This window comes from Mauremys mutica, unplaced genomic scaffold (genome assembly GCF_020497125.1).
Source record: "Mauremys mutica isolate MM-2020 ecotype Southern unplaced genomic scaffold, ASM2049712v1 Super-Scaffold_100331, whole genome shotgun sequence".
Lineage (NCBI taxonomy): Eukaryota > Metazoa > Chordata > Testudines > Geoemydidae > Mauremys > Mauremys mutica.
Window position 1 is genome coordinate 423,908 of NW_025423316.1, and position 27,187 is coordinate 451,094.

The 27,187-nt window shown below is 57.8% G+C and overlaps 2 non-coding genes across 2 annotated transcripts; one reads left to right on the plus strand and one right to left on the minus strand.

Moving 5' to 3' along the window:
- Positions 1-19,352: 19,352 nt before the first annotated feature.
- On the minus strand, positions 19,353-19,546 carry LOC123360925. The gene has a single exon (XR_006576095.1). It is a non-coding gene; the product is annotated as a U2 spliceosomal RNA (small nuclear RNA).
- Positions 19,547-26,133: 6,587 nt separating this feature from the next.
- On the plus strand, positions 26,134-26,297 carry LOC123360923. Its single transcript, XR_006576093.1, has one exon. It is a non-coding gene; the product is annotated as a U1 spliceosomal RNA (small nuclear RNA).
- The last annotated feature ends 890 nt before the right edge of the window (positions 26,298-27,187 follow it).

Consider the following 27,187-nt stretch of genomic DNA (forward strand, 5'->3'; position numbering starts at 1 on the left):
AGCAAGGTTGCACCCCAGATTCTCCATGTTGGGGGCACAGGCCTCCCATTTCCATCCTGGCCCTGCTTGGGGGGACCATCCATAGGTGCCTATTGGCACCCCCATGCTCTGAGGAGGGGGCAAGCCCCCCCATACCCACCCCTCCCCAATCATGACTCCCTTCCTGCACGCTCCTGGGAATGGGGGAAGGGGGGGAAGGCGTGTGCTGAGCAGCACCGTGGGTGTCTCTCTCTGGGGCGAAGGAAGAGGATATTTTTTGTACCAGAAGGAAAGAGCAGGGGGCAGGGGCGTTTGTGGAGCCGGGGCGCACACCAGAGACAGGAACTGAACACAGCCCAGTGTGAGCCCAGTGCCAGTTGGAGCTGAGATGCCCGCTCCTGGAGGACCATCTCCAGAACCTACCTTGATGGTGCCGTCCATCACCGCTCCCACATGGAGCTTCCCACCTAGACCTCCCTGGACGAGGTGAGGTGATGCATTGGCAAAGGGGGCGGTTTGAGCAGGGTTCTGTCTGTCTCTGTGTGTGTGTGTGTGTGTGTGTGTGTGTGTGTGTGTGTGTGTGTGTGTGTGTGTGTGTGTGTGTGTGTGTGTGTGTGTGTATATCTAATTTTAGGAAGTGAAGGCACAAACTGCTGGGGGTGGTTTCCTGTTGGTGTGAGCTTTTTTTTTTTTCCTCATCTTCTTGTTTTAGGGCTAGGGCTGGGTGGCTTCCTGCGCTGCCGTTGTCAAGGGCAGCGGCACAAGGGGCTCAGGGTGGAGAATCGGTGGGGGGGAAGGGTGCACGGAGGTCACAGGAATAAGAATCACATTTAGCCCTTGCACGGCAATGGTGGTGCACTCACGCACTGCCACACCTTTTAGTATCATGATTATTTATCTGAACAACAGCAGCACCTACAGAGACCGGGGCAGAATCAAACCCCGCTTGTGCCAGGGGCTGCACAGACACAGAGACAGTCCCTGCCCCAGCTGACATTAGGCCCCGTTGGGCCAGGCGCCGCCCAGACACAGCGAGAGACAGGCCATGCCCCAGAGAGTTTACAGGCGCCATACCCAAAAAGTGGGAGGAGAAACAGACCCAGTGTCACACAGCAGCACTAAGAGTAGAACCCAGGAGTCCTGGCTCCCCAAAAGGGCGGGAGTGGGGTCTAGTGGTTAGAGGAAAGGAAGATGGGTGTCAGGACTCCTAGGTTCCAGTCCCAGCGCTGGGGTTAGAGTGGAGTCTCGTACGTTAGCAAAGGTGGGGCTGGGAGCCAGGACTCCTGGGTTCTTCCCATCTCCCCCCGAACCATCTTGCACAGCAGGAGGGGGCTGGGCAGGAAGCGGTGATGGGGTGAAAACTACCAAGAAATGCAAATCCTAGAAGAAGCCTGTGCCAGGAACCAGGTGGTACAGAAACCATGGCCCCATCCCCACCTCTGATCCCCCCTTGGCTGGCACTGGATCGTGCCCCCTATGCCCCCAATCTGCCTCCTGTGAGCCCTGGAGGGCAGGGAATAGCCATGGTGCTGGGCCCCCCATCCAATTGAAGTATTCAGTGTCACAATGACCCAAGGTGTGTGCCCAGAATGGGGATGGGGTGTGTGTGGGGGGGTGGATGGATGGATTTCTGCATGTGTTTGTATATGTGTGGTTTTCTGCAAGGGTTTTGTGTGTGGGGGGTGTATTACAGCTGTGGGTGTTGTGTTTCTGGCTGTGCAAGTGTGTGTGTTCATGTGGCTGGATTTGTGCATGTGTTTGCATCTGTTAGCAGTTGTATTGATGTTGGCTGGATTTGTGCGGGTGTTTGTGTATATTAGCAATTGTGTATGTGTGTGGCTGGATTCATGCATGTGTTTGTCTATGTTTGCAATTGTGTGTGTGTGTATGTGTGCATGCTCTGCTGCCCTCTTTTGGTGCAACAACCGTTTCTCTGTATGTCACAGCCCCCATACCATCGACCCCGGTGGTGATTTCCCCATGTTACAAGGGCTGGCCGGCCTGACCCTTCTCCCCTCTGCGGAATGTGGCGGGGGCTGCAGCTCACCCCCTGGGGGCAGGAGTGCCAAGGTGCAGGGCACTGGGCTCTGATGCACCTGGAGAGCAGCTCAGGTGAGGTGGGGCAGGGCATGTGGTGTCCGTTCTGCGTTGCCTGGTGCTGGGCCATTGCACAATCCCCAGCCACGCCGCACAGCGCACCCCGAGAGGGGGCAGGGGGCCAAGCAGACGATCCAGCACGAGGGGGAGAGGATGTGTGGTTGGGGGGAGGAAAAGCCTTGGGCTGCACTGGGGGAGAGCAGAGCAGGGGTGACACCCCAAAAACCTGCAGCAAAGGGATGGACAGGTGGGGTGGGTGGATAGAAGAGGCAGCGAGACTAAAATCTAAAAGGGGCGTGTGGGGTCTAGTGGTCAGAGCGGGGGGGGGGCGGGTTTGGTGGGTCAGAATTCCTGGGTTCTATCTCCAGCCCTGGGAGGGGAGTGGGTTCCAGTGGTTAGAGTGTGTGTCGGGGGGGAGCCAGGACTCCTGGGTTCTCTCCCTGGCTCTGACTCTCTCTTGTACAATCCCTCGGCAGTTACCCAACTCGCCAGCGTGTGGGAGCGAGGGGCTGGGGCCGGGTTGTGACACAGCCCAGAGTCCCGTACTGCCCCTTTGTTACCCAACCCGGGGCAGGGTGGGGGATGGCCTGGGAGACCCGCTAAGAAAGGCGCTTCTGGTGGGTTTGTGTGTGGGTCACGCTGCCCCCGGCTGGATAGACCCCTCTAGGTCAGAACCAGTCTCAGCCCGGGTCAGACCCTGGGAGCTCAGCCCCCTCTGTCACCAAGGCCATGTCTATTGGTCTCCTGGAAAGGTCTATTCTCATGGGTAGCTGTCCAGTGGCAGTGAGTTCCACAGGCCTCGGCACACGCTGTGTGGGGCAGGAGGTCCTTGTGTTGGGAGCAGTGGGAGTGAACTGTGCGCGGTTGTGTCTCTGAGCACAATTGCGAATATTCTGGTGTGTGTGTGTGATTGTGAGTGTGGCTGGGGGTGTGATTGTTTCTCTCTTTGGGGGTTGGGCTAGCATGCCCCTCTGGGTGTGTTGTGTGTGAGTGCTCTTGGGACTGAGAGTCCCTTTGTGCGTCAATGTGTGTGTGTGTGTCAGTTGCTGCAGGATACAAAATCCTGCAAAGCCACCACACGTGTACACACACATACACACACACACGAGAGAGCAGGGCTCAGCCCCGCCAGCAGGGGGCAGCAGGGACACACACGTCTCTCCTGGGCCAGCTTGGACAATTTCCCATCACGACCCGGCACAGTGCTGGTGCCCCCACACGGGGGTGGGCAGCGACCGGGCGGGGGGGGGGCAGATGTGCTGGATTCAGAAGGAAGCACTTTGGGAAAATCAGTCAAGGCCCTTAGCAGAGCTGGGACACAGACCCAGTGACCCCTGCACCACCCTGGGAGGGGAGTGGGGTCGAGTGGTCAGAGCAGGGAGGGGGCTGGGCACCAGGACCCCTGGGTTCTATCCCTGGCTCTGGGAGTGGAGGGGGTCTAGAGCAGGGGGACTGGGAGCCAGGACTCCTGGGTTCCATAAAGGAGACTGTTTTTCCCTGTGCTTCCCTCCCTAGAAATCCCAGCCCAGCCCCCTAGTGGAGAGTGAGTGGGAGCCGGGGAAGTTGCTCTCCCACTTCAAAAACATGATTCAACCTCCCCTCCACCATGGGCAGTGACATCATGGACCTCCCCCTCCCTCCCCAAGGCAAACAATAGAAGCCCCGCTCACCAGAGAAGGGAAGGGGGTCTAGTTACACCCACAACACACCCACTCATGGTTGCAAAGAAACCCCCAGAAACCACTGCTAGGACAGGATCTGCTGCTTTCTTTTCACCATGAGCTGCTCCCTGCCAGGCACCACACCCCATTCACACCCCTTTGGTCACTATGCAGCTCAGTAGCAATCACTGCCCCGAAGTGACTCCGGCGCAGGCACCCACAGCACGAACTCCCCACACCGGATTCTGTCCACACGCAGAGAATTCTCTCCGCCAGGCTCCTTCGGTTCCTCTCGCTGCTCCCCGTCCTGCCGCCAGACACTGCTCATCTGCATAGCCCCGCCCATGGACACGTGACACCTTCTGTCGTTTTGGTCTCCAGTGAATGAGTCGCCTGCAGAGAGTGAACACGTCAGCGCACGTCACAACCCCAGCGCACGTCACAGCCGCTGGGCGGGGATTGTCTGTGAGCCCAGCGCTGGGGGCGGGGCTTCAGGGAGAGACCCAGCCCCATAGACAGCCTGGGGCAGGGAGACATTGAGGGAAGGGATGAGGGGATGGGGGAGAAGGGGGGAGGGAGAGACCCAGCCCCATAGACCCGTAGGGGCAGGGGATATTGGGGTCAGGAGGGGAGAAGGGGGATTAGCAGAGACCCAGCCTGGGGTGCAGGAGAACTGGGGTGGGGTGGAGGGAGACATGTCGGGTGGGGGTCGGGGGTGTGAAATGTTGGTCCAGGGAAACTGAGTCACTCCCAGGACATCATGTGCAGGGGGGAGCACAGGGGCAGGGAGAGAGCCCCAGCCCCACAGAGGCCCAGAGGGATATTGGGGGCAGGGGAGGGGATGGAGGGGAGAGAGACCCAGCCCCGTAGACCCCCTAGAGGCAGCGGGATATGGGGGGGTAGGAGAGGGGATGGCAGAGGAGACACCCATCTCCATAGACCCCCAGAGGCAGGAAATGAGGGGAGAAGGGGGGAGGGAGGGATCCCGCCCCATAGACCTGTAGGGGCAGGGAGATATTGGGGGCAGGAGGGGAGAAGGGGGGTTAGCAGAGACCCAGCCCGGGGTGCAGGGGAAATGGGGTGGTTTGGAGGGAACTGGGGAGGAGAAGAGACACAGAGCAGGACACATGTTGGGACAGGGAAACTGACTCACTCCGAATACATGCGGAGCAGGGCAGGGCAGAGGCAGATCATGCTGGTCCCAGGGTAATTTCGGGGGGTTCTGATTCCCCACTCAGCTGGGGGGCTCCCCTCTGGGCTGAGGAGCCCTGGGGTGGGGCGGGTGCAGGCAGTGGTGAGCTGCAGCCGGTTCGCACCGGATCGCGTGAACCGGTTGTTAAATTTAGAACAAAAAAAATTTGTGGGACAAACTGGTTCTAAAAGGGCATTTAAATTTAACAAGCGCTCCCTCCCTGCTGCCCGGCCCCAGCTCACCTCAGCACTGCCTCCACCTCCTGCCATGAAGCTCCTCCTTGCTTCTCCTCCCCCACGGCTTCCCGCGAATCAGCTGTTCGCGCGGGAAGCCTGGGAGGGCTGAGAAGCAAGCAGGCTTCCCCGGCCCAGGAAGACGACGCTGAGGTAGGAAACTGGGGGCGGGGGGCATGTGCCCCAGCCGGTCCCCGGCCGCGGCCCGTCCCTGCCTCCCCGGCCGCGACCCTCCCTGGCCACCCGGCTCCGCGTCCCCGACCACCCGGCCGCGCCCCCCCCTCCCCGCGTCCCCGCCCGACCCTCCCCGGCCACGGCCGCGTCCCAACCCCCCCCGCATTCCCAGCCACGACCCTGCCTGGCCACCCGGCCCCGCCCCCACCCCATCCCCGGGTCCCCGCCCGCGTCCCCCCCCCCGCCCCCGCGTTCCCGGCCACGACCCTGCCTGGCCACCCCCGTCCCCGGGTCCCCACCCGTCCCCGTCCCCGCAACGACCCTCCCCGGCCCCGGCCGCGTCCCGCCCCCCCGCGTTCCCGGCCGCCACCCTGCCCGGCCCCCCGGCCCCCGTCCGCGGGTCCCCGCCCAACCCTCACCGGCCACGGCAAGGCCCCGCGTCCCCTCCCCGTCCCCGGCCGCGACCCTCCCCGACCCCCCCGAACCCCTCCCCCCGGCTGCCCGGCTCCGGCCGCACCCCCCCCGGCCCTGCCGTGCCCCCACCTACCGGGATGCCCGGCTCTGGACACGGCCCCCCACCTCCGGCCCGGCCTGGCTCTGTGGCTCCAGCCGCCCCTGCTGTTTTGCCAGGGGGCTGGGTTCCGGCAGCAAGGGTCTGGGCGTGGCGGCGGCCCCGGCTGCCCGGCTCCAGCTCTGGCCGCAGCCCTCCCTGGCTCCACCCGGCCAGCCACCTGGCTCCGGTCGCCGGGCTCCCGCTGCATCCTCCGGCTCCGGCCGCGCGACTCCTGTCCCGGCCCAGCCACGTCCAGGCAGCGCGGTAAGGGGGCAGGGAGGGGTGTTGGGGAGAGGGTAGGGGAGTTTGGAGGTGGGGGGTCAGAGGGCAGGGAACAGGGGGATTGAACGGGGGCCAGGGTCCTGGGGGGGCAGTCAGAAAGGAGCAGGGGTTGGATGGGGCGGTGGGAGGCAGTCAGGGGCAAGGGTTCCAGGGGCAGTCAGGGGACAGAGAGAAGGGGGGGTTGGATGGGGCAGGGGTCCTGGGGGTCCATCAGGAATGAGAGGAGGGGTTGGATGGGGCGGCGGAGGGTACTCAGGGTACAGGGAAGGGGGGTGGATGGGGCAGGGGTCCCTGGGGGGGGCATCAAGGAACGCGGGGGGTTGGTTGGGGCAGGAGTGGGCGGGGGGGGCATGATTCCTCCTGGGGTGAGGAGGGAACCGGTTGTTATGACTTTGGTAGCTCATCACTGGGTGCAGGGGCTGTGTGTGTGTGTGTGTCAGGCTGGGGGAGCTGCCTGGGCAGAGGGGCTGGAACCGGGGCGGCTCCAGGCACCAGCACACCCAGCGCGTGGTTGGGGGGGGCAAGCTGCAGGGGGGGGCTCTGCTGGTCACCGCGAGGGCAGCAAGCAGCCCAGCCCCTCCCCCACTCTACCCCCCTCGCCCCCCTCCTCTCCCAGAGCTGGGGGGAGAACCCAGGAGTCCTGGCTCCCAGCCCTGCCCCTCCCCCTATTTCCATATGGCTCCATCCAACAGCCCCCCTCCCCGGTGGGGAGAGACGAGGCCAAGGGAGAAGCAGGCTGGGGGGGGAGAGGTGCTGGGGGCACCGCGCTGCGGGGGGGGGGGGCAGGGCCGGGCCAAGACCCCCGGACACGCGAGTCGCCTCAGGAGCCGGAGGGGGGCGGGGATGAGGAGTTGCGTTGGGGGGGAAGGTGTCAGGTGGAGGACGGAGGCGCCCCGGCGCAGGCTGGGAGTTGTAGTTCCTGGCTCGTCTCAGACCGGAAGTGACGGTCGGTTGCTCAGACAACGTGCCCCCTCCCGGTGCACTCTGGGAAGCGTAGTTCTCTCTCTCTCTCTCACACACACGCGGCCTCTATTGGAGGAGGGGCCGTAGCTCGTCACTTCGCCGCGCCCCTCCCCGCTCCCTGATTGGCGGAGAGAGCGCGGGACAGAGACTCGGCGCGGGGGGGGAGGCCCCGGTTCCCTCGCCCCGAGGCTGCGCTGCCCCCCCCCGCCCCGGGGGCGCTGCGGCCGTTGGGATTCGACTCCCGCGTGAGCCCCCCTGGCTCCAGGCAGGGACGTCCCGTTACCTGGGTGTGGGTTTCTGGACTAGCTGTGGCTTCAAGGGAGATGATGTTGCCATTTGTGGGAGCTGATCATCTCTCTGGCCAGGAGTGGTGTGTGCTCCCTAGCAGAAGGTTGGATCCATGAGGGTGACTCCCTGTTCTGAGTTTCTTTCTTCCTCCGAGGTTTCTCCCTCTGTGTTGGCCAATTTACACTCAAACTCTCTCTCTCCTTTCATGGACACCTGTCATGTTCAGTTGCCTTCATCCTCTTCCTCTGCTCCTCCTCCCCCAGTCTCCTATGGGCTCAGCTGGGTCTGTCTGCCCACGGGCAAGGTCTCTGCCATACTGGGAAGGATGTGTCCTGCCTGCCAGGATAAGGGGGTTGCTCCTCCCACCCCCTATCTTCAGGGAGACCTCATTGCTGTCACTGGGTCACAGCGTGAGTGGCCAGTCATGTCCTTGGGGCTGTGGGGTCTGAGACTGAGAGGGGTGGGCTCGCAGTCATGGCTTTGGGCACAGGATTAGAGATGCCCAGAACCCCCCTTATCACCCGCTAGCTCCATTACTGCATCACCCAAAAGCCTCGCTCAGGGTCCACTATGCCTCCTTGTGCTGGGCACTGCAGGGCCAATCAGAGGGACAGCAGGATGCATGAGGAAATAGATGAGTGTGTGAGGCAGATGGGTGAGGGGGGTGTGGGGCATACATTGGGGACGGATGGGGGGTTGGGAGTTGGACGGACAGCAGGACAGATGGAGAGCTGCAGGGATGGATGGTGAGGTCACAGGCTGGACTTGTGATGGGTTCAGCTCATGGCCGCTGGCCCTGTCATCTCCTGCCCGCATCTGCCCGTCTGACTCTGCCCCTGTCTCTCACAGGCAGCACTCAGCAAGGTCTGGCCTTGTCGTTACACTGGTGCCTACATCCAGTGCGCACCTGTGTGTTATGTGCTCCTGGAGAGCTCAGGCAGGGACAAGCGTGCGGCTCACGGCTGCTGAACCAGCTACTCCAAAACTGCCACAGATCTCCCCCTCCTTGGGCAGCCAGACCCTGGCCGGGGGGTTCCCTGTCCCTCCTCGCTGCCAAAGCAGCCTGCTCAGCACAGAGACCGAGGTCACCTGCCTCCACCCAGCCTCTAGCTGGAGCTGCTCCAGCCCCGAATTGCTGGTATCCAGCCTGGCCGGAGTTGGTGCGATGTCCTAGCGGAGTCCGTTCCTTCTCCCCGGTAGATGACGATTTTCCACACTGCAGTTAGTTGCTCTTTCTCTGCTTCCCCATAGCCCCTCCCCAGTGATAGTGACCCCTGCTGGCCAGGCACGGGACTGTCCTGTAGGTGCCTTCTTGTAGGAGCAGTGACTCCTGGTGGCGAGGGGCAGCAATGCCTGGCTTGTATCCCCCCTAGCATTGCTGCAGCGCCCCCTGGTGGCCACTGAGGGCAGTTGCCTATGTGACCCCACCACTGCCATTGCGCCTGTGAGCGCTGGTGGGTAGGTGAGGCAGGGCCCTGTATGTACATCAGCCATTGGGGCAGTGCCCTCTGCGTATCCCACTCTCATCTCGGTGACTCGTGTTGCCCAGGTGGGGCAGTCCCCTATGTGTATTTACTCCCCCCAACCCCTGCATTGGGCCAGTGAGCACTGGTAGCCAGAGGAGTCAGTGCCTGAGGTGTGTTCTTCACCTCCCCCAAGGTGGCAGGGTGCCTGGGTGGCCGTGTCAGGCAGTGCCCTGGGTATCTTCCAACCCCTTTGTGGCAGTGAGCCCTGCTCCTGGTGTGCGTCACTCCCCCACTAGGGATGTGCACTGGTGGCCAAGTATGGCAGTGCCCTGTGTGTAGCCCCCTCTCTCCCTGCCCCCGCCCCCCAGGGTGACCAGATAGAAAGTGTGAAGAATCGGGACGGGGTGGAGGGTAATAGGCACCTACATAAGAAAAAGCCCCGAATATCGGCACTGTCCCTATAAAATCGGGACATCTGGTCACCCTATCCCCTCTACCCCTGTGCCAGGTATGGCAGGCACTGATCCCTGGCATCCCCGTGGGGCAATACCCTCTGTATATCCCCCAATTGGGGCAGTGACCCCTGCTGGTCAGGTGGGGCAGTGCCCTGTGTGTGTGTCCCCCCTATGTAGGTAGTGACCCCTGGTGGCTAAGTGAGGCAGTGGCCTTTGATTTCCTCTTCTCTCCCCAGCCCCCTCTCTCTCTGGGGTAGGGCCCCCAGTTGGGGCACTACCCGATGTGTGTATCTACTAATTGGAGCAGTGACTGCCCTGGTGTGGCAGTGCCCTATTGGTATCTCCCTCCCCCTCTCCCCACACCATTGTGGTAGTGGCCACTTCAGGCAGTGGCCTGTTTATCATCCCCCCACACCACCACCACCACCACCACCGTTGCAGCAGTGCCCCCTGGTGGCCATGTGCAGCAGTGCCCTGCATGTATCCCCCCCATTGCTGCAGTGACCCCAGGTGCCCAGTTTGAGTAGTAGCCTGTGGGTACCTCACTTCTTGGGGCAGTAACGTGTGGGACCAGCTAAGACAGTGCACAGTCTGTGACGTCTGGTGGCCACGTAGGGCAGTGGCCTGTATGTACCATCTCCTCTGGAGCAGTGACCACTGGTGTGTTGGTGCTAAGATGCAGCTACCTCTGGGTTTCATAGTGGGGATCTTTACAGGACAATGGGGACAGGCCCCCCGTTCCAGGAAGTAGGGGAATGTCTGGAGTTCGGGGCAGAGCGTTCCACCTTCTATTGAACTGTGATGCTCTGAGCACCTTTCCCCTGCATGAAGAAGACCCTGTGTGGCTCCAAAGCTGGTCCAGTAACAGGTATCACCTCACCTGCCTTGTCTCCCTGGTATTCTGGCCAGTGTCCAACTTCCCCTTCACTGTTGGTCCTCAAACCTCCTCCAAGCAACCCCCCCCCCCCAGTCCCTTAAGATGCCAAACCTCCCCTGGAGCCCATCCCTGGGGGGGGCACCCCACTTGAAAATCCTATGGCACGATGGGAGTGGTAGTGTCCACTGCCTCCATCTCCCACCAGCCAGGACAGGCCCCACAGCACCATGGGAGTGGTCGTGTCTCCTGCTTCCATTTCTTGACAGCTGCTGCCAGGCCCGGCACAGACTTCCCGTTTCTGGTGCGAGTCCGGCAGCAGATGCTGCCATGAGGCGGTGCTGGGAAGGGTGGTGCTGGTGTCAGGAGAAAGCAGGAGGAGCAGGTGGGGTCTGTGGTACTGCGGGGAGGTGCTGCCCTTGCTGTGAAAAGGCCCCGCCCTTAGGGGAGATGTCATCTCCCTGCCCTGCCACGCTCTGCACCAGCCCCTGCTTGTCACGGGAGCAGGGCTGGCTCCAGGCACCAGGGTAGCAAGCAGGTGCTTGGAGCGGCCAATTCAAAGGGGGGGCCCGTCCGGTATCGGGGCAGCACGTCTGGGTCTTGGGCGGAAATTCGGCGGCGGGTCCCTCATTCCCTGTCTTAGGCCTGGTCTACACTAGGACTTTAATTCGAATTTATCAGCGTTAATTCGAACTAACCGCTCAACCGTCCACACCAGGAAGCCATTTAATTCGAACTAGAGGGCTCTTTAGTTCGAATTTGGTACTCCACCCCGGCAGGTGGAGTAACGCTAAATTCGCACTTGCTAGCTCGAATTAGGCTTGGTGTGGATGCTAATCGAACTTAGCAGCTCCGGGAGCTATCCCACAGTGCACCACTCTGTTGACGCTCTGGACAGCAGTCCGAGCTTGGATTCTCTGGCCAGCCACACAGGAAATGACCCGCGAAAATTTGAATTCATTTTCCTGTCTGGGCGGTTTGAATCTCACGTTCTGGTTGCACATCGGGGCGAGCTCCGCAGCACCTGCAACGATGCAGAGCTCTCCAGCAGAGGAGTCCGGGCAATCCCAGAATAGAAAGAGGTCCCCAGCATGGAGTGACCGGGAAGTCCAGGATCTGATCGCTGTGTGGGGCGAGGAGTCTGTGCTCTCGGAGCTGCGCTCCAACAAGCGGAACGCGAAGACGTTCGAGAAGGTTTCTAAAGCCATGAAAGACAAAGGATACAGCCGGGATGCGATGCAGTGCCGCGTGAAAGTGAAGGACCTAAGACAAGGGTATCAAAAAGTCAGAGCGGCAAACGGACGCTCCGGAGCCCAGCCCCAGACATGCCGCTTCTACGAGGCACTGCATGCCATTCTAGGTGGGTCTGCCACCAGTGCCCCACCAGTGACGGTGGACTCCGAGGACGGAATAGTGTACCGGGACAGTTCCCCCTCCCTGTTCGCCGATGGGGAAGATGAGGAAGGGTCTTTAGAGGACGGCGCAGGCGACATCGAACCCACTCCCGCTTTCCCTGACAGCCAGGATCTCTTCATCACCCTCACAGAGATCCCCTACCAACCGTCCCCGCCCGTTAACCAGGACTCGGAATCAGGGGAAGGATCAGGCGGTAAGTGCAACACACGTATAAACATTTATTTTTTATAACATTGTTATAGAAAAAATAGAAACAGTATTTACAAAATTCTAAATATTAAACTATAATATATATTAAATTATATGAAGAGAAGGTCCACACAAATGGACTTTAAAAAATTCTAAATATTTACAATTTAAAACATTCTAAATATTAAACTATAATATATATTAAACTATATAAAGAGAAGGTCCACACAAATGGGGATAGAAAAATAGTCCTCTAGCGACATTTCTACGAAGGTGTCATTCAGTTCCTCGCAAAGCCTCCGCATGAGGTTCGTCGGAAGAGGTCGCTTGTTGGGCGCTCCGTGGAAGCAGACTCTTCCACGCCAGGACATCCGAATATACAGTGGAACCATCGCCTCTACTAGCATTGCTGCATATGGTCCTGGTCTGTGCAGTGCGTCCCGTAACATGCGGTCTTTCTGGGCACGAGTGACCCGCCTCAGGGTGATCTCGTTCTGCAAATACTGCATCTAAGTAGGGCAATTAGTGTAGTGTTACTATTGTTAATGGTTTACAATTAGGTTGCATAACAATGACCCTCGCCTAACAGCCACGTGCGAGAGGCCACAGAGAACAAGCATGCATTGATCGTTCCCGTGCGCTGGCGGGAGGGGCTGCAAAAGGCTTATCCTTTCTGCTTTGCACATTGCCTTTAGCAGGAGAGCACAGCTAACCAGTAACTGATAAGCACTCTGTACTGTAAGGCTTACCAGGACTTTGTGCAAGAGGGATGCAGCTGTCTCTCCTCGCTTGTGCGCTATCCAGTGCAATGGCGCCGCCAATGAGAGCGTATTCCGAAATCTCGGACTAGTTCTGAGATCTCCTGAGACTTGGTTCCCTCTTTGGTCTTGTTAACTGAAACTGACTAGACTGTGTTTACTGTTGGCAAACATGTATGTGTTCAAGGAAATCACCTACTTTTTCACATCACACAGCTTCGGCTCCTTCCCGGACTGCCCCGCCATCCCCCTCGCAGAGGCTGGCTCAGATTAGACGCCGAAAGAAAAAGACAAGGGACGACATGTTCCAGGAACTGATGGCCAGCTCCAGAGCGGAGGCGGCAGAGCAGAGACAGTCGAGGGAGAGCCTGTGTCAGCAGCATCGCACACACCTGGAACGGGAGGATAGGTGGCGGCAGGAAGACCAGCAGGCGACTCAAACGCTGCTTGGTCTAATGAGGGAGCAAACGGACACGCTCCGGCGCCTTGTAGATGTTCTGCAAGACCGCAGGCAGGAGGAGAGAGCCCCCCTGCAGTGCATCTGCAACCGCCCTCCAACGCCAAGAAGTCCTGTCCCCCCCTCACCCAAAGTGACAAGACGGAGGGGCGGTAGGGGCCGTGAGAACTGTCCCTGCACCGCAGCACACCGATAATGTTAGAGACAACTGTCGCGCTGTAAATTTGTACAAGATCTTTCTTTACAGCATCAACCAGTCCCAACTCCAAGTTCAACCCCCCCCCCTGTGTATTACATTATTAAAAGCGGTTTGGTGTTACTGACTGTTTCCGTCACGTTTCTGGTGTCAGAAGACTTTCTGTTGTTCTGTGGGGTGGGGGGGAATTGTAATGTCACTGCATAGCCCACAGTGCCATGCTACAGACTTGGCTGCAGGGTCAACTGCAGGGCACACACAGACTGCAGTCACTAGGCACCAGGGACAGTCTGTGTGGTGTATGCTGCCCCGGGTCTTTCCTTGATGTGTATGCTTGTGCAGGGTCCTGGTGCCTGACATCCCCGAATGTAAAGGCAGGCTTCCCTTCACATGCATTTGGACCGTAGTCACGATCCTCCCCGGTGCCCCGAGCCCCAAAAAGAGACCTCATCCAGGGGCAGATACTCACCCTTCCCCCACACCCCTCACCCCTTCCAACGCCCAAACCCACAGCCGTCATGGTAACCCCTATCCAAGGACGGCACCCCTCGCCCCTTCCTGCAAACCCACCCATCAGTGCACACCTTAACCAGCACAGAATGCTTCCATGTTTCAACGAAGAAACAGAAATGCAAAGTCAACGAAAGATTTATTATTAATTACTAAAACATGTCCTTAGTTTTAAAACGTCCTTCGGAAGTGGGGGAAACTTGGTTTATCATTAGGCTCTCTTAAAATCAAGTGGACAGTCACAGGTTACCCTGCTCTGCGAGGAAACTCGCTTTCAAAGCCTCCCTGATGCATATCGCTTCCCGCTGGGATATTCTCTCAGCACGGGTGTCTGGCTGATCGTAAACAGCACCCAGGCGATTTGCCTCAACCTCCCAAGTGGCCAAAAAGGTCTCGCCCTTGCTCTCACAGAGATTGTGGAGCACACAGCAAGCAGCAATAACTACGGGGATATTCTTTTCGCTGATGTCCGAGCAAGTCAGTAAGGTCCGCCATCTCCCCTTGAGACGTCCGAAAGCACACTCCACCACCATTCTGCACTTGCTCAGCCGGTAGTTGAAGAGTTCCTTTTCAGTGTTCAAGGCGCCTGTATAGGGCTTCATGAGCCAGGGCATTAGCGGGTAGGCCGGGTCCCCGAGGATCACTGTAGGTATCTGCACATCCCCAACCGTTATTTTGTGGTCCGGGAAGAAAGTGCCTGCCTGGAGGCGTCTAAACAGACCAGAGTTCCTGAACACATGCGCGTCATGAACCTTGCCCGCCCACCCGACGTTGATGTTGGTAAAACGTCCCCTATGGTCCACCACAGCTTGCAGCACCATTGAAAAGTAGCCCTTTCGGTTAATGTACTCGCTGGCCTGGTGGGCTGGTGCCAGGATAGGGATGTGAGTCCCATCTATAGCCCCACCGCAGTTTGGGAATCCCATCGCGGCGAAGCCATCTATGATGACCTGGACATTTCCGACAGTCACTACCTTTGAGAGCAGTTGCTCAACGATTGCGTGGGCTACTTGAATGACAGCAATCCCCACGGTAGATTTGCCCACGCCAAAGTGGTTCGCTACTGACCGGTAGCTGTCTGGCGTGGCAAGTTTCCAGAGGGCTATGGCCACTCGCTTCTGCACAGTCAGGGCTGCTCGCATCCTTGTGTCCTGGCGCTTCAGGGCAGGGGACAGCAAGTCACACAGTTCAAGGAAAGTGCCCTTACGCATCCTGAAGTTTCGCAGCCACTCTGTGTCATCCCAGACCTGCAGCACTATGCGGTCCCACCAGTCTGTGCTTGTTTCCCGGGCCCAGAATCGCCGTTCCACACCATGAACTTGACCCATTGCCACCATGATCTCCACTGCCCGGCGTACCCTGCTTTGTGAGAGGTCTGCGCCACTCTCCTCACCGTGCTGCCGGAGCCTCCTCGCCCGGTTTCTCAGCATCTGACTGTGGAAGAGGTGGACGATAATGTGCGAGGAGTTGACAACGGCCATAAGTGCAGCGATGATCGCAGCGGGCTCCATGCTCGCAGTGCTGTGGCGTCCGCGCTGTAACCGACCAGAGAAGGGCGCGAACAGATTTCCCGCCGGCGCTTTCAAGGAAGACAGGGAGGGCGGGATTGACGGTTCAATGACGACACATTTTTCCCCCCAGCATGCATTGGGGGGAAATCCCACAATTCAAATGGGCAGCGGGGAGTGCGGGAACTGTGGGATAGCTTCCCACAGTGCACCGCTTCCAAAGTCGAAGCTGGCCCCGTGAATGTGGACTCAGAAGTTCGAATTTGTGTATTTAGTATGGATACACAAATTCGACTTATTAAGGTCGAATCCACAAATTCGACTTAAGTAGATTCGAAATAGTCCTGTAGTGTAGACAAGCCCTTAGTCTTTGAGCTGCCGCCGAATTGCTGCCAAAGAGGAAGTGGGGGAGGACTCGCCGCGGAACTGCCACAGAAGCAGCAGTGTGGCTGAGCTGCCGCCGAAGAGCCACAGCTTGTCCTTTTTTTTTTTTTTCCTCCTGCTTTGGGCAACAGAAAAGCTGGAGCTGGCCCTGCACAGGAGGAGCAGGCTCCAGTCTGCGGAGCTGCAGCAGGGAACGTGCAGCCCAACACCTGTCAGGCACCCCCGTTCTCCATGCCCTAATCCCTGCTGCCCCCCCCCCCCGCCATCAGTTATAGAACAGGAGGCAACTTAACTTCTGCTCATTGTTCCCAGTGGGTATTGCAGCCCTTAGTACAGAGGTTTGTTCTTTAAACATGGGGTCAATCTCCTGTGGGGTTGGGCCACAGGAGAGCCCCATGCCCCTTCCTGTGCTTCTAACCCTGCACTGTTCACCCTGCGTCCTCCCCCACGCCCCTAACCCTGTGTCCCCCTCTGGCACCCCTAACCTCTGCACCCATAACCCTGTGCTCCCTCCAGCACCCCTAACCCTACATCCCCAACCTCTGGTGCCCCTAACCCTGCACCCCCTCCAGCACCCTTACGTCCCTCACCCCTAACCCTGTGCCCCCTACACCGCTAACTCTGTGCCCCCCAAACCCTAAACCTGTGACCTCTGGCACCCCTGTGCCCCTAACCCCTGCACCCCTAACCCCTGCCTCCTCCCGCACCCCTAATCCCTGCACTGTGCCCCCTCTTCCCCTAACCCCTGCACCTCCTCCTGTGCCCACTCGGGGAAACTGACCTGGATGCACGGAGTAGCTGCATTGCTGCTCGCTCCCCCCGCCGCCCCTGAACACTGCTCCTCCGCACATCGCTAGGGGGCTGTGAGAGGGGGAGCAAGGAGCGACATCAGGGCTCCCTGCCTCCAGGTCACCTTCCCCACCTGGGCTGCTGCTCTCTGTCCTCCCCTTATGCAGCCCAGGTGGGGAAGGTGACCTGGAGGCAGGGAGCCCTGATGTCGCTCCTTGCTCCCCACTCACAGCCCCCTAGGGGGGCACGGAGGAACATTGGGGGGAGCAGTAGCCGCTCATCACCGCTATCTCCCCCTTCTCTTCCCCTCCCTCCCCGCATGTTCCTATGCCGGGAGGGAGCAGTGAGAAATCTGGGCACCACCCCAAGCAGCACTCCCCTGCCAGCCGGGAGCAGTTTCTGACTTTACACCAGCAGCACACACCTCTCTGCCACCGTACAGCACCGCCCTTGACCACGGTACCCCTGGGCAATTCCCTGGTGGCACCCACCCCTAAGGCTGGCCCTGGATATGGGCTTCAGAGGGAGTGACCAGACCAGGCGGCCATGGAGAGCTCCAGCCCCTGTTCTCCCCTACCAGCTTCTAGCAATCAGAGGCCAGGGACATGCTTCCATGCTGATGACAGGTACTGCTCGATAACGATCCAAAGTACAGGGGCGGCTCCAGACCCCAGCACGCCAAGCGCATGCTTGGGGCGGCATGCCGCGGGGGGGCGCTCTGCTGGTCCCGGGAGGGCGGCAGGCGGCTCCGGTGAACCTCCCGCAGGCGTGCCTACAGAGGGTCTGCTGGTCCCATGGCTGGGGTGGAGCATCCGCAGACACGTCTGCGGGAGGTCCACCTGAGCCACGGGACAGGTGACTGGCAGAGCCACTCTGCTTGGGTCAGCGAAATGGCTTGAGCCTCCCCTGCCAAAGTACATTCATATTCCTCATCTGAGTCAGATGCCACCAACCGAAGATTGATTTTCCTGTCTAGTGGTTCAGGTTCTGTAGTGTCTGCATCAGCGTGTTGCTCTTTAAGGACTTCTGACAACATGTTTCACACCTCGTCCCTCTTGGATTTTGGAAGGCTCTTCAGATTCTTAAACCTTGGGTCGAGCGCTGTAGGTATCTCTAGAAATCTCACGTTATACTTTCTTTGTGTTTTGTCAAATTTGCATTGAAAGTGTTCTTAAAGTGAACAACATGTGCTGGGGCATCACCCAAGACTGCCATAAAACGAAATATATGGCAGAATGCGGATAAAATCATGGAGCAGGAGACATACAGTTCTTCATCAAGGTCTTCAGTCACAAATTAACGCATTATTTTTTTAACAAGCGTTATCAGCATGGAAGCATGTCCTCTGGAATGGTGGTTGAAGTATGAAGGCATATGGATGTTAGCATATCTGGCACGTTAATATCTTTCAACACTGGCTACAAAAGTGCCATGAGAGAGCCTGTTCTCACTTTTAGGTGACGTATATAAGACACGGGCAGTATTATCTCCAGTAAATGTAAACAAACTTGTTTGTCTTAGCGACTGGCTGAACAAGAAGTAGGACTGACTGGACTCTAAAGTTTTACATTGTTTTCTTTTTGAGTGCACTTATGAAACAACAACAAAAAAATCTACATATGCAAGTTGCACTTTAATGATAAAGAGATTGCACTACAGTACTTTATATTTTACAGTGTAAATATTTGTAATAAAACTATGTATAGTGAGCACTGTACACTTCGTATTCTATGTTGTAATTGAAATCAATATATTGAAAATGTAGAAAAACCAAAAAATAAATTTAAATTAGTATTCTATTGTTTAACGGTGTGATTAAAACAGATTAATCATGATTTTTTTAAAGTTAATTGTGTAAGTTAACTGCGATTGACAGCCCTAGATTTGAATTTTTCTGTCCCATGCAGGACAAGCTGCGTGCAGGGAAAGAGCCTGGGGGGAATTGTGCTGGGAAATTATTTCCTGTTCTGACATGTCCCCAATTGCCCTTTTTGCCCTAACAGGCTGCAGCGCAACATCCATGTTTTGCTCCAGCTCATTCCGTCCTTCCAGGGGCCAGGGAAGGGAAATGGCTGCAGTGGAGCCAGTTGAGGGAGGGATTATCAGGGAGTTGCTGGCGGGTTCCCTTGGCGGGGAGAAAGGGCAGTAAATACATAGGGGGTGGGAACTTCCAGGAAGGTTGGTCTGTGTGGGAGAGGGCAGGAAATCCCCAGGGTGGGGGAAGGGTGGGGGACAGGGTGTGACAAACCTGCTGGGATTTGTTTACTGTGAGGCTGCAGCATTTCTCAAATGTGGCCACCAGGGGCTTTTATTGTGGCCACAGCCTCCTGAGCTGTAATTGAGGTGCAGTCAGGGGCAGCAAAGCAGCGGCTCTTCCCCCGGGCTGCCTGCAGGGGCTGGTCCCTACCCCCTTCCCAAGTCATAAACACTGCAGGAGCAGGCAACCAGCGGGAGTTCCCCTCCTCCCCACGTGTGGTGGGGCTCAGGCTTCAGGCTTCTGCTCTGGGATGGTGGGCGACAGGCTCAGTCAAGATACATGGAACGTAGGCTGGATGGGGAGAAGTCTGTGTAACTCATCCAGTTATTGATATACATGTGACCTCGAATATTACCAATCTGTGTTCCCCCCACAACCAACCATCTCTCAAACAGACCCTCAGTCTGGAAAGCTTTCGTCCCTCATGTTGTTGAAAAGACTCACAGCAAACAGAAGAATCTCAGCTTTTAAAACAATCCTCCAGCAAGACAAAGAAACTCACATCTGTAGACTCAGAAAACACTCCCAAGAAATTTTAACAATATGTTGTTATGAAGAAACCAAAGTGCTAAAGAGACCTGATTTTTCAACTACTTTAAAAAAATCTTCTCAAATCAGCATCTTTAGAGTGAAACTTTTTCTGCTTTTCTAACCAGAAGATTCTCCCCAGAAGGAGAGGCACCAGTCCTGGAGGCACTGCAATACCAGGTCAATACATGGGATGGACAGAGCAAGCTCTTATTCCAGCCCCCTGTTTCAAAAACCAATTTAACATACAGTCTTCAAATAAAGGACCTATCAGATATTAAATTGATAAGAACAGATGCAACTTAGATAATTTTTTACCTCAAGGTTCCCAAGAGACAGACAAGGTTTTCATCTTGAGACCAAAAGACCAAAAACATCAAGACACTTGATCACAGCCTTGGATAGACCAAGAAACTACTAATCTCACCTAAGCTCAAAAAGACGAGAAGTTTTCAACTAGCAATAATCACACTTCAGATTAACCTCATTGGGATGCTGAGCATCTCGGATGCTAGGCAGCCACTCTTCCCCCACTGCTTTCTATTTCAGCACGAGGAGCTCCCGGACGCACACCAAACACCATTCACGACACTTTGATAACTAGGTAATTCGAAGTGATGATCACTTCCGCGAAATGACTCCACTGGAAGAATTCAAAGCAAGAGCCCTTAACACACAGTTCTGTTCAAAGACAGAGAAGTCTTTGAGCCTCCTTCCTCTTGCTGGTTTCCCTATATGCTCCTAATTTGCATAAACCCACCCACTGACCTGTGACTAACAATCTCTCACTGTTAACTCTTACAGCAAAACAGGCCAAAGAAAGCCTATGCAAGCGCTATACCGCAGCCCCAATGCTCTTTTCTGCTCCTTCTCAAACGTACAGTCGTCAGGCACACACAACTGTTTTGCTCCATACCAGTCCAGTTTCTTGTCTAACCACTGCACACACATGGTATAACCCTACCCTGAGCTGATTCCCGACTTTTGCTCTCAATCCAGGAAAACGAGTATTGAGAGAGAAGCTGTGCAGGGAAGTCTTCCTCAACTTGCACTTCACTCCCCAAGGGCCTTTCGGGGTCTTCTATGGACTTCAGGTTCCATTTGATTGCCAAGGTTTATGGTCTTATTAATTAGCCATCTCCTAATGCAAGGATGTTACATGTCAGCCTAAAGATCGATTTTCCAAAAGAGCTGAGAAACAGAACTAAAGCTGAGCACGAGGTGCTACATTTCCATGAGCATCCAGAATCTGACTGTGCCCTGCCAAGTTCAATGCTTCCGAAAGAAATCAGAAAATAAGGAGCCCGTCAGGTCCCCCTGCTAGCACCCAGATCTAGTCAATCTGCTGGGAAATAAGGAAAAGGCGATGAATAAAGAAGACAGGAAATGAAGAGGTTTGTCGAACGGGTTTCTGTCCAATTTACCATCTTCTCAGCTACCGATCAAAGTTAAAGACCTAAAGTCGACCTATCGGCATAAGTACAGATGGTTGGATGGAAGTTAAAAGGAGCTGCTGTGGCAAGTGTTAGGAGCCTGCAAGCAGCATGCAGATCATTTAAAAACGCCACAATTAGAGGCTGCGACAAAGTTCCTCCTCTACCTTGGTGGGTCCTGCGCTTATTGGCAGATTTGCTCACCTCAGTGATCTTCTCCTCTGGTGGAACCCATAGTCTGGGTCAACTCCTCTTGTGTTTGATCAGGAGTTGGGAGGTTTGGGGGGAACCCGGGCCCGCCCTCTACTCCGGGTTCCAGCCCAGGGCCCTGTGGATTGCAGCTGTCTATAGTGCCTCCTGTAACAGCTGCATGACAGCTACACCTCCCTGGGCTACTTCCCCCTGGCCTCCTCCCAACACCTTCTTTATCCTCACCACAGGACCTTCTTCCTGGTGTCTGATAACGCTTGTACTCCTCAGTCTTCCAGCAGCTACACCCTCTCCCTCTCCGCTCCTTGCACCTCTTGCTCCCAGCTCCTCACACGCACACCACAAACTGAAGTGACTCCTTTTTAAACCCAGGTGCCCTAATTAGCTCTGCCTTGATTGGCTGCAGGTGTTCTAATCAGTGTGTCAGGGGTGCTGAAAGCCTGTGAACTGTACCCAGGTGTGTTCACAAGCAATGTGAAAACGTGCAATTCCCGCTCACACTGCACAGGGACAGCACAGCTCCGGGGTTCTCTGGAATCACACAATAATGCTGGCTTTGTTCTCACAGCATCTGGAGCTTTGCACAGTGAGACATGGGGGTGCTGCAGCCCCCGCCGCAGCCCTCGGTCCCGCCCCTCTGCTTCTCTGCAGAGAACTTGTTATGCCATGAGGGTGTGCAGGGAGACTGTGCAGGAGACCCAGGCCCACGCGCTGAGCACTGCAGCTCCAGTGCTGTGTTCGGGATTCATTGCTACTCTCTGATAAAACTACCCCAGGCTCCTCTGTCCAACTAATATTTGTCCGGGCTCCCCGGCGCTGTTAGTATCTGTCCAGAGCTCTCGCCAGCCCTGCCCCAGGAGAGCTGGGCACTCGCCCTGCTCTAGGAGAGCCAGGCAGGCACTGAGCACTAGACCGTGACCCTAGGCCAGTGGTGCCAGAACAATCTGTATAGTGGGGGGTGCTGAGCCACTGAACCAACTGTAACCCCTGGGTGTGATGGAAACCACGTCAAGCCAGGGGCTGCTGCAGCCCCCCCAGTTCCAGCCCCTCTGCCCAGGCAGCTCCCCCAGCCGGACATACACACACAGCCCCTGCACCCGCCCCACCCCAGGGCTCCTCAGCCCAGAGGGGAGCCCCCCGTCTGAGTGTGAATCAGAACCCCCCAAAATTACCCTGGGACCAGCATGATCTGCCTCCGCCCTGCCCTGCTCCCCACTCTGCATGTATTCGGAGTGAGTCAGTTTCCCTGTCCCAACATCTGTCCTGCCCTGTGTCTCTTCTCCTCCCCAGCTCCTTCCAAACTAGCCCATTTCCCCTGCACCCCGGGCTGGGTCTCTGCCAACCCCCTTCTCCCCTCCTGCCCCCAATATCTCCCTGCCCCTACAGGTCTATAGGGCTGGATCCCTCCCTCCCCCCTTCTCCCCTCATTTCCTGCCCCTGCAGGTCTATGGGGCTGGGTGTCTCCTCCCCCCTTCTCCCCCCATCCCCTCATCCCTTCCCCCAATAGCTCCCTGCCCCAGGCTGTCTATGGGGCTGGGTCTCTCCCTGAAGCCCCGCCCCCAGCGCGGGGCTCACAGACAATCCCCGCCCGACGGCTGTGACGTGCGCTGGGGCTGTGACCTGCGGTGACCTGCGGAAACAATCACACCCCCAGCCACACTCACAATCACACACACACACCCCAGAATATTCGCAATTGTGCTCAGAGACACAACCGCACACAGTTCACTCCCACTGCTCCCAACACAAGGACCTCCTGCCCCACACAGCGTGTGCCGAGGCCTGTGGAACTCACTGCCACTGGACAGCTACCCATGAGAATGGACCTTTCCAGGAGACCAATAGACATGGCCGTGGTGACAGAGGGGGCTGGGCTCCCAGGGTCTGGCCCGGGCTGAGACTGGTTCTGACCTAGAGGGGTCTATCCAGCATGGCCCACACACAAACCCACCAGAAGTGCCTTTCTTAGTGGGTCTCCCAGGCCATCCCCCACCCTGCCCCAGTTGGGTAACAAAGGGGCAGTACGGGACTCCGGGCTGTGTCACAACCCGGCCCCAGCCCCTCGCTCCCACACGCTGGCGAGTTGGGTAACTGCCGAGGGATTGCACAAGAGAGAGTCAGAGCCAGGGACAGAACCCAGGAGTCCTGGCTCTCCCCCAACACACACCCTAACCACTGGACCCCACTCCCCTCCCAGGGCTGGAGATAGAACCCAGGAATTCTGACCACCAACCCCCCTCCGCCGCTCTGACCACCAGACCCCACACTCCCCTTTTAGATTATAGGCTCACTGCCTCTTCTATCCACCCACCCCACCTGTCCATCCCTTTGCTGCAGGTTTCTGGGGTGTCACCCCTGCTCTGCACTCCCCCAGTGCAGCCCAAGGCTTTTCCTCTCCCCAACCACATGTCCTCACCCCACTCGTGCTGGATCATCTGCCCCCTGTCCCCTCTCGGGGTGCGCTGTGCAGTGTGGCTGGGGATTGTGCAATGGCCCAGCACCAGGCAACGTAGAACAGACACCACACGCCCTGCCCTGCCTCACCTGAGCTGCTCTCCAGGTGCATCGGAGCCCAGTGCCCCACACCTTGCCCTCCTGCCCCACAGGGGGTGAACTGCAGACCCCGCCACACTCCGCAGAGGGGAGAAGGGTCAGGGCAGCCAGCCTTTGTAACATGGGGAAATCACCACTGGGGTCGACGGTATGGGGGCTGTGACATACAGAGAAACAGTTGTTGCACCAAAAGAGGGCAGCAGAGCACACACACACACACACACACACAATTGCAAACATACACAAACACATGCATGAATGCAGTCACACACACTTGCTAATATACACAAACACCCACACAAATCCAGCCAACATCAACACAACTGCTAACAGATGCAAACACATGCACAAATCCAGCCACATGAACACACACACTTGCACAGCCACAAACACAACCCCCACAGCCACAAACACCCCCCCCGCAACCCCTCACAGAAAACCACACAGACACATGCAGAAATCCATCCATCCACACACACACTCCATCCCCATTCTGTGCACACACCTTGGGTCACTGCAACAATGAATACGTCAATTGGATGGGGGGCCCAGCACCATGGCTATTCCCTGTCCCCCAGGGCTCACAGGGGGTGGATTGGGGGGGGGTACAGGGGGCATGATCCAGTGCCAGCCAAGGGTGGGTTAGAGATGGGATGGGGGCCGTGGTTTCTGTACCACCCGGTTCCTGGCACAGGCTTCTTCCAGGATTTACATTTCTTGATAGTTTTCACCCCATCACCGCTTCCTGCCCAGCCCCCTCCTGCTGTGCAAGGTGGTTCGGGGGGGAGGGGAAGAACCCAGGAGTCCTGGCTCCCAGCCCCACCTGTGCTAACGTACGAGACTCCACTCTAACCCCAGCGCTGGGACTGGAACCTAGGAGTCCTGACACCCATCTTCCTTTCCTCTAACCACTAGACCCCACTCCTGCCCTTTTGGGGAGCCAGGACTCCTGGGTTCTGTCCCCAACTCTGGGAGCAGAGTGGGGTCTAGTGGTTAGAGCAGGAGGAGCCAGGAGTCCTGGGTTTTACTCTCAGTGCTGCTGTGTGACACTGGGCCTCTGTTTCTTCTCCCACTTTTTGGGTATGGAGCCTGTAAACTCTCTGGGGCATGGCCTGTCTCTCGCTGTGTCTGGGCAGCGCCTGGCCCAACGGGGGCCTTGATTCTGCCCCGGTCTCTGTAGGTGCTGCTGTTGTACAGATAAATAATCATGGTACTAGAAGCTGTGGCAGTGCGTGAGTGCACCAGCATTGCCGTGCAAGGGCTAAATGTGATTCTTATCCTTGTGACACACACACCCCGTGCACCCTTTCTCCCCCACCCTGCCGGCTCCCTGATTCTCCACCCTGAGCCCCTTGTGCCGCTGCCCTTGTCAACGGCAGCGCAGAAAGCCCTAGTGCCAAAAGAAGATGCGGGGGGGGAAGCTTTGCAAAAATTGGTCACACCAATAGGAAACCAGCCCCAGCAGTTTGTGACTTCACTTCCCAAAATTAGACAGACAGACAGACAGACACACACACACACACACCTGCTCAAACTGCCCCCTTTGCCAATGCACCACCTCACCTCGTCCAGGGATGTCTAGGTGGGAAGCTCCATGTGGAGCTGCCTGCCAGCAGGGCCGCCCAGAGGATTCCAGGGGCCCAGGGTCTTCGGCAGCGGGGGGCCTTTCCATTCCGGGACCCGCCGCCAAAGTGCCCCGAAGACTCGCGGCGGGGGCCCGCCCGCTGCCGGATTTCCCCCGAAGTGGGACCCGCCGCCGAAGTGCAGCCCGGTCTTCGGCAGTAATTCTGCGGGGCACTTTGGCGGCGGGTCCTGGAACGGAAGGGCCCCCCGCTGCCGAATTACCGCCGAAGACAGAGGTGAACTTCAGGGGCGGGTCCCGCTCCGTCTTCGGCGGTAATTCGCCAGCGGGGGGTCCTTCCGCTCCGGGGCGGAAGGACCCCAGCCGCCGGCGAAGACCAGGAGCAGAAGAAGCTCCTGCACCCGGCCCGGCAAGAGTTTTCCAGGGCCCCAGAGCCAGTGAAGGACCCTGCTCCAGGGGCCCCGAAAAACTCTGGTGGGGGCCCCTGTGGGGCTCGGTGCCTGGGGCAAATTGCCCCTCTTGCCCCCCCTCTGGGCGGCCCTGCCTGCCAGTGCACTCAGCCTCACTTGGCAGGTCACAAAAGGGATCGAGTGGCCGTCCAGTTTCTGGAGAGTGGCTGACAACACCCGACCTTCTGCCCTGAGGAGAAACTGAGGTGAGACAAGGCAGGGGAGGTCATTCCTGTATGGGACCAACTTCCGGTAGGGGGAGAGAGAGAGGGAGGGAGAGAGAGCAGCCACACGCAAGCTGCGCTCTTTCCCAAGCAGCAGGTGGGCCACGTGATCTCTCTGCTGGCCTGGTTGCCCGGGGCGGGACCCGGCTACCACTACAGGGCAGGCAAGAGCGGAGGCCCGGGCGGGCAGGGGGAGGGGCCCGAGCGGAGGGGCGGAGCCACGTGAGCAGGTATGCAGATCTGTGTGCGAGCAGAGCATTGTGGGAGCGGACACAGGCTGCCAGGCAGGGCCCGACTTTGGCACCGGGAGCTCGGCGTGGGGAAGGGACGGTCTCCGGGGGCCGCGTCGGGGCAGCTGTCGGCAGTGGGGGCCGGTGTGGGCGAGGCCGGCGGTGGGGGGGCGCGGCGGTCCGCCCCGTGTGTTATAAGTGTGGGGCGAGCGAGGGCGGGCGGCGGCCGGGCAGCAGGCACTCATACTTACCTGGCAGGGGAGATACCATGATCATGAAGGTGGTTTTCCCAGGGTGAGGCTCATCCATTGCACTGCGGGTGTGCTGACCCCTGCAATTTCCCCAAACGCGGGAAACTCAACTGCATAATTTGTGGTAGTGAGGGACTGCATTCGTGCTCTCCCCTGCTGATTGGTTTGAACAACAGGAAACCGACAGTGGGCTGTTTAGGCTTAGTGCACTGCAAAGCAGACTCTCAGGAAAGCAGTTGTTATTCTGGGCCTTTGGGAGTGCTCTTTTCCACAGGCACTGTACTTCTAGGCATCTTTGTCACACGTTCCTCCTTGTAAGCAAAGCTCAGCTCTGAAACTTTACTTGGGTCTTATAAGGCTCTCTGTGTTCTTGGTTTTCCCTGGTCTTTTGCAGCTGATCTGCTCTCTAGTCTACTTTTGGGGGGCTTGGACCGGTGCCTTCTTTGGCTCTAAGGGGAACTGCCTGCCTGCTCTGCTTCTTTCCCAGCTTGTAGCTTCTTGCCCGGCCCTTCTTCTCGGGCTCTTCCTCCTTTGACGGGAGGATGGCCTGTCCAAAACGCCTGTCCCACCTGGTCTCCTCGTCCAAAAGGCAGCCTCGCCCCCTGCCCTGGGGCCGCTTTGGCTTTCGCTGTCTGTTCCTGTCTCTGTGCTACGGAGACTAGGCTGTCACAACCCCATGCTGGAGGAGGGCTTTCCATCGCTTGAGGCCCACCCACCGCCTCCCCGAATGCCCTTTAGCTACGCTGCGGGTTAGGGCGGCGTGGCCGTGTCGCCCAGCAGCGGGTTTTCCCTTTTGCACACCTCTGACGGACGGAGCTGTTTTGACTTAACTGTTCAGCACGCACCGACCCTCGGGCCTGGGCTGCACGGGGAACGTAAATCGGCGCGGCTACGTCAGTCCGCGCCTTGGTCGGAAGAATTCTTCCGTCGACCTAGCTCCCGCCTTTCGGGGAGGTGGATGGCCGGCACCAACGAGGAAAACCCTCTCCAGGACCCTTCTCCGGGAACAGTGCCCTTCCGTTTGGGGAGATTATGCTGCTTTAAAA